The sequence below is a fragment of the Castanea sativa genome, chromosome 7, assembly GCF_040712315.1.
Source record: "Castanea sativa cultivar Marrone di Chiusa Pesio chromosome 7, ASM4071231v1".
Taxonomy (NCBI): Eukaryota; Viridiplantae; Streptophyta; class Magnoliopsida; order Fagales; family Fagaceae; genus Castanea; species Castanea sativa.
In genome coordinates, this window is record NC_134019.1 from 2,850,064 (window position 1) to 2,858,101 (window position 8,038).

At 36.5% G+C, this 8,038-nt stretch overlaps 1 pseudogene; it reads right to left on the reverse strand.

The window, feature by feature from the left end:
• Positions 1 to 874: 874 nt before the first annotated feature.
• On the reverse strand, positions 875 to 6,286 carry LOC142642823 (G-type lectin S-receptor-like serine/threonine-protein kinase At1g11300; annotated as a pseudogene).
• Between the last annotated feature and the right edge of the window lie 1,752 nt (positions 6,287 to 8,038).

Genomic DNA, 8,038 nt, shown 5'->3' on the forward strand with positions numbered 1-8,038 from the left:
AAACGAAAGCAACAAAAACACTCTCTTCCAAAACAAAATTGACCGTGAATTGAAGTGTCTCCAATCTCCATCCGTGGTCGGCTGGCGTGGGATCCAGAAAAATACTCTGCAAAAAATTCTGAGCCATGCACTCCAGCTCTTTTTCTGGAGCTTTCGAAATCGAAATCGAAACTCGTTTTGAGTTTCTCTTTTGTCATCATTATTTATTACTTTCTCACCTCTCCTCATATCTCAATCGCAAACACACCTCTCATAACAACAACAACCAAAAGTGCAAAAACAAAACCAACACTCACACTCATCACACATTCACATTCACACTCACACTCACAACAACAACAACAAACAATGACTCTCGCTGTCGCTGCCGCCGCCTCAACAACAAATTCCCTCCTCCTCTTTTCCAAACGACACTTCCAAGTCCGCGAGTTCCGCGTTTTCCGACGCCGTAGTTCCCCGCCGCCACTCCGACTCCTCCTAGAATCGGCCGATACTTCGAGGCGATTCCGACGCCGTTTAACCGGTTCGCGTTCCTGCGGTGCCCTTCAGTGGTCACTCAAAATCACTTTAATATAGTTTGTTGTAGGGTTGTAACAAAAATTAAAATATACGTCCTCCAGCATAATATAGCTTCCTATATTAGCATTGCCACTTTCAAGTGAAAGAAAGACCTTGAATTTCATTTCAGAAAAGCGAGAAGCTAATCTCTCGAATGTCAGGTACCAACGGATCTTTTGATGATACGTTTCGGAACCATAATACATTTGAATAATGTTGGTAGGCCACAGGCAAAGAAATTGAGGGCCTAATACTACTAGAGTTCAAACTCATATTTTTATGTTTTAACATATGTAAATGTGTATTTTAAAAAATTACAATTTCAAACTACTCTACCAAATACCTTAAATATTCTGAAAGTTTATGGATGATTTCCTAGGATATACTAATGCTTATGGCTTTAATTCAAAAAATGTTACCGGCCTTCGATAATTGAAGCAGTTGCATGATTCACAGAGCAGATTTCTGTCCTGCTAATACCAGGGTTTGCCTTCATCACACTTCTCATAATCAAGAAAGCAGGTTGTTTGGGATAAGGTAGAGCCATACTTTCACTGCTAAGCATTGTGACAACATCAGACATTGTAGGTCTATCCGCTGCACTTTCTTGAACACAGAGGAGACCTATGTTAACATATTTTAATACCGCACGGACAGAGGATACATCATCAAGTAGTGGATCCACCAAGTCCGATCCCCTATCGCTTGTCCATAATTCCCATGCCTTCAATATTGGAGAAAGAAAATAATAAATGTTAGGCAAGATAGCTATGTTCACAAGCGGCAACAAGGAGAAAACTTCACTATGAAGATGGGAAGATTACAATATTGGCATAAAGGCTCTCTTAAGAAATTCAAAGTCCAAATACACCCAAAGAACACGCACATAGGAGTACTAGTTAAAAAGTTAAATATATGTTTAGCACATGGTGGACATAAGGGAACCTGGAACCCCTTGCGCAAGCCACAAGGCACATCAACAAATCTCCATCTTAGTTTGAGTTAGATCAAGTTATACAAGCAAAAATCCTATATTGCCTCGACTGAAGGCCTCAAGGGTATCATAGATCCTGGAATAATTAAATAATAAAATCTATAGTTTAATATTATTTAAGTTTAAAACTTTGAGTTTTAAACTAAAAATTTTATTATTATTATTTTATTAGATCTTAGGTTCATTAATTTTCAGAATATAATTTATTATTATTATTATTATTTGGGGTCTATTTAACAACTAAAAATTATTTCATATGAATGCTAAATGAAATTCTGACTATGAAGTAATTGTAACAATAATTGATTCATGTAAAAAACCTTTCATAGAAAAACACAAATAAATTAATATATTATTATTGTATGGTTTTTTTTTTTTTGGCATGAAAATACTATATATATTCATAAGGATCTGAAATATTACATGTGTATGTGAGTGTGTGTGTGTGTGTGTGTGTGTTAGGGGGGGGGGGGAGAGGGGGGGAGGAGTGAGATGGGGGGATTGTTGAAAAAAAAAATTAAAGAAGTAATTGTTAATAAAAGTATAAAGAATATTGAACTACTTATGAAAAAATAGTGGCAAATAGGATACTCACATATCCAAGAAGATGGAAAGAATCAGTTTGATAAAACCCAGTGTTCTTCCTACCACTCACAATCTCTAACAACAAGACGCCAAAACTGAAAACATCTGACTTGATGGAGAAGAGGCCTTCCAGAGCATATTCAGGAGACATATAACCACTGAAAACCATAATCAAGTTAAAATGTTAGTAGTCGTGTTTTGTCTCTCTGTTTGAGCACATATCATGTTGGTCTGTACTTACTAAGTGCCAACAATTCTATTTGTATTTGCCTGTGATTCATTTCCTTTAAATATTCTTGCCAATCCAAAATCTGATATCTTCGGATTCATTTCGGTATCTAACAAAATGTTGCTAGCCTTTAAGTCTCTATGAATAATCCTCAATCTAGAATATTGATGAAGGTAAAGAAGCCCTTGTGCAATGCCTTCAATCACTCGAATCCGCGTTTGCCAATCTAAAATCTTGCGCTTTCCTTGATCTATTTTATAATCAAGAGAAATTAGTTGTATGCATTAATAGATCATATGCAAAGGTCAACCATAAAATCAATCACAATTATATATATCTGTGTGTGTGTGTGTGTGTGTGTGTGTGTGTGTGTGTGCATGTATAAAACATTACTAACCAAAAATGAAAAAGTCCAAACTTTTATTTGGCATATACTCATATACTAGTATCTTTTCATCTCGTTCAATGCAGCAGCCCAAAAGTCTAACAAGATTGTTGTGTTGGAGACTGGCTATGAGTATAGCTTCATTTTTTAGCTCCTCCCAACCTTGGCCCGATCTTCTTGAAAGCCTTTTCACAGCTACCAAATCCCCTTTCAGTAATATTCCCTGAAATTGTTTTCCTTAAACTTAGTTTTGTGGCTGCCATGAAGAAATTAGGATAGCCCAATTATACTCGACAGAGATATATAGAGTAGGGATTATAACAGACGCAGTAACAAACTGACAGTGCCCGTTTGTTCTCGTTAACATGGCAAGTGTAAAGTTGATAAGAGTAAACCTTTGTATACATTCCTCATCCTAAGCATTGAGTTTTTGGATAATCATACCTTGTAAACAGGTCCAAAACCACCCTCTCCAAGCTTATTTGCATCTGAGAAATTATCAGTTGCAGCAGAAACACTTGTAAAACTGAATAATGGCATTTTGAATTCCTTTTTCCTGATATCTTCACGCGTATTTTCTTCCAACAGCTCCGAATTTTCAAACTTTATGGTCATGCCCAAATCTAACTGTACCAAATCCTCACCTGAACAGTGAACAATTACAAAACACACACACACAGAGTATAGATATATATATATATATATAAATTTATGGCAATAATTAAGGATATACATTTTGATTGCTTAAATAGCATTATCAGAATTATTTTCTCACCCTTGCTTGTCATCCTGAGTTTTTTCCATACACAATAGACAAAAAGGCCCAATAAAAAAGTTGCAAGAGGTAGAGATATAGCCAGTATGGCGACTAATTGCTTAGCTCGTACAAACACTACTCCATCTGTTGCTCCTAGCATCACTGGTCCGTTGGATTCATTCGTTGAGCTTGGGACTATCAAAGAAAATCATGTTGAGTTAGTAGAAGCTCTGACACTAGATTGTTGAACAAAAGATTGAACAAGGAGCTTTTATTAAAAATTAGACTCTTTAAATTACAAGACTTTACAAGTACTAATGCTTTGACTCACTAACACTAGTGCACACGTAGCACCTTTCTTTCACTGCACACGACACTGCCTCACTAAGTACACTTGCACACACCTCACTTCTAGACATCTACACACACTAGCTCTTGACTATATTGCACTCTACACACTTGCTACTTATGGCACACACCTCAACTCATACAACTTCATACATCTCATACTTGGTGTTTTATGACACACACTCACTTCACAAGTCTCTCACCTCATTACATCTATTTATACTAGGTGTATGTCGGTTAGGAAACCAACTTGAAGCTCCTAGCTTCTTCCTTTTTATTGGCATTAAATTAATGCCTTTCTCCAACCTTCTAGACACCTTAGAAATTTGTGGCTGCAATTCGCTAGTGTAAGAAAGCTTCTAGAGAACTATCTTGGAGAGAATTCCAAAAAAGAGAGCAAGAGAGAAATGTCCGAAATTAGAAAGAAATTTCTAAAAAGAAAGAGATTGTGTGAGAAGTTTTAGAAGTTTCTAGAGAGAGACAGTATTGATTTTTAACAAATCAGAGGAATAAATAAACTAAAAATTGGTTATGGTTACCATCTCAAGTAATAATAATATGGCAACGCCTAGAACTATCCTGTAAAAACCTTGGGAACTCAATAAGACTAAATGTAAAGTGGTGACCTAGTTCCAAATTAATACAATTTAGCTTAAGAGTAAAACATAGGTAAAGTATCTTATATGTTATACATTAGGATGCCTAATTGAATTTTTTAACATTGACTTTTTTATTTTTATAATTCTATTGGTAGGGGATGGGGGATTTAAACCCGGATTGTCTTCCTAGTGTACAAATTGAGCTATAAGGCTCTTGGAAGGAAAGAGTGAATTTAATAACACAAACATATACAATTACAAATGGCACAACTAGTAATTCACTTTACCAACAAAAGTTCTTGCATAATTCTTACCATGGGTGACCAATTCCGATGGGCCTAGTTTCAGATAGAAATCATTTGTATATATATCTTCATTTGATGGTAGCTTCAGATATGAAAAAGAACCATGCCACTCGATGCAGTCAGACTTGGACCACTTGGTCCTTTTGAGACCGTAATTTTCCCCAAAAGCATAAGCAATACAAGAACAACTGTTCAAGCAAGATGATTGACACTCCTTATCACTGCTCATCTCCAAAGGCTTCGGATTATCAAGCCAATCAACGTTAGACATGCGAAGAAACCCATAATTTTGAATATCACTATTATTATTACCGCACTGCAGAGCAGTTTTCCTCACACAGCCACTGGACACGTCTCCTTTGTTCCAAGCACTAGCAGAAACGGGCTTGAAACCTGGCAAACAGCCACATGGTTTTTGTGCAGTCTCATCGCATACACTAAAATTGCCGCATGAAGCATAATCCCCACACCTAGATGACTGTAATGAGGAATTCCACATTTTCTTATCTTCTAACCATGACTGAAGTTTAAGCTTCCCGGATTCATTCAACACGATTCTCGAAATTTGAGTCTGAGAAGTGTAGTCAATAGGCCAAGTAACATAACCCGAATCATAAGATAAAACATCAAAGCTAGTGCGTAAACTAGTCCAATATACTTCAGACCCCTCCATTATTATTGGTAGGACTGTACTATAAATACTGAAATCCCACTGCAGATAGAAAAGACCAGGCGCAGGATCTTCTCTACTTTTCCATGATATTAATGAGGCGTTCACATCTCCTACTCTTAGTTTCATTCCGGGCAAAAGAGTATCAGTAGGATAGTCAAAGCTTTGCCAAAAAATCTCCGAGACCCTGTTTGTGAGTATAAGATTACCATCATCCAATAGCACGGCATAGGTACCGTTGCCAGCTGTAGTGTTGGTCATGGCGTATGTCATTGTGCCATCAGATATTACAAGATCTCCATCCCGACTAATACTGAGAACAGCAGTGGAGTCTGGGAATGGGTACTGTCTGTTTGCAACCCAAACTACACTCTGCTCAGAAACATTCTTGAATCGTATTCCCAAGTAATTCTTTGTCGAATTTCCTGGAGAGAAGAAGCAAAGTTCGAAGATTCCATTAGGCGACTCAATGGTCTTCGGGTGTGTCAGTGATTGGCCAGGTAGGATGGTATCCGTGACAGTATTATTGGTGGATTGAAAACCCGGAAAGAAAAAAAGAAGCAGGAAAGTAATAAGAGGGGAAATTCTACTATTCATGTTTGTATGAGGCAGCTATGCAATGCAGCACAATTTACAAATTGCAATTTGCAGTGCAACCCGGAAGGAGACTTAGAGGAAGGAGACTCGAAAGTGATGTTGTTAGATTGAAGAAGGAGACTAGGTCAACCACACCAAAATCTACAAGTTTGACAGTAAGTTGTGGTCGGTGGAGGGTATCTCCATGTGAACTCACCATCACTCCTACCACCCACAATACATAGACAAATTGAAGTCAAAATTAAATGGTACCAGAATTATTCGTCAATTCAGACACTCCTATTCCAACTTCCAAAGCAACTTTTTTCAATTTCTTATTCGTTCCCTTTAATCATGTCTTCTATTTGTGGCCATGTTTAGCCTGTTTCTTGTCCTGTAGCCCAGGCTGATAGGCCTGTTGTGGCTCAAGACCTCTTTTATACTTTTTATACTTTTGCCAATTATAATATATCAATTTTACCTAAGTCCTTCTAGTGTCACATAAAGTAACATAATAAATATCACAACTGACCTATGTGGGGAGTTGTGATTAGTGAAGGGGTGTCCTATATAGACTCACCACCACCCTTTTACTAACCACAACTTGCCACATAAACGAGTTGTACACGAGCGAGATGTGGCATTTGTTGTGCCACATTTATGTGGCACAAAACTTATTCATTTTACCTTCTTCACTTAAAAAAGTTTTGTACGAAACAAAAAGTAAAAAGAAAAAGAAAGAAGTACTCAGTAAAAAGAAAAAGAAAGAAGTACTCAACTTTAGTAAGATCGAGTATTATAAAGAAATACTCGATCCATATTATTTTTTAATTGCAAAAATTTTAGATCAGCGATGTCATACTGGCGACTCACCTAGGAACTCGAGTTCATTAAACTCGAGTACTATTTAGAACTTGATTTTATGAAACTCTAGTATTAAAAAAGTGATAGATTGCTAAATATTTCCGAAACAATGCAAGTTTGCCACAAATTTTGCCAAAACGTGTTATTTGGCTATTTTCGCCATAACTGAAGTTCTATTACTCATCTTTGTATATATTGAGATCGAATGGAGGTTGTTTTTGGAAGATTTTGATGTCTCCAATTGAGGGACCAAAAATTTCCTTGGAGGTTCGTTTGAGAGATTTTTGTTTCTCTTTTCTTTGTTTTTGAGTTCTTTGTCGTAAGATTTCTTCTCCCTCTTTAGTTAGCTTTGATTTTTTATTTGTGAATATTTTTTATGAAATTTTGGGTCTAGAGAGGTTAGAAGTGAATGGTTTTTTTTTTTTTTTAGTGTTCTTTGGCAAATTCTTTGATGCATTAATTGATATCTTTGGTTGAAATTTTTTGTGGGGCTGTAGGATTGATAAATTATGTACTCGGACCCATGCCTCCCTGAAAATGGCATGTGTGACAGTGTGGGTCTCTCCATTATTTGGCTTTGTGAAGACTTTTGATTCTTCTTCTTTGTTTAGATTCTGAATTCTGTGCTTTTTAAACTTCAAGTTTTATTTATTGTCATATCATAATGAGAGTATAAAGTTGAGAGAAAGAGAGAGAGAGCGAGAGAGGTGGTATTACATGTGAAATGACTTCTTCTCCTTCTTTATGAGATAGAAACGAAAAAAAGAAGAAGAAGATGAAGCAAGCTTAGATATGTTTTCTTTTTTGGGATGATTTAGTATCCGTTTGGATCCGCGTTTGGGGATCCACGTTTGCGTTTCTTTCCCCTTTTTTTTTTTTTTTTTTTTTTCCAGCAGCATGTTTTGACTTTTCAGCTGTGAACAGTGCAACCGTGCACTGTTCACGGGTTCTACAAACTTCACTTTTCAGTAACTTTTTCATTAAAAATGGGTCCCACGACACTATTCACACATTTAAAAATTATTTTATTACAGTGTTTTCAGTTTTCAATTTCAGCAAAATAAGTTTTATCCAAACGGACCCTTAGATATGTTTGGTCCTCGAGTGTTAATATGTGTGGTTATTGGATCTCCATAAATGTAGGAGCAAATGATTTATTTATTTATAT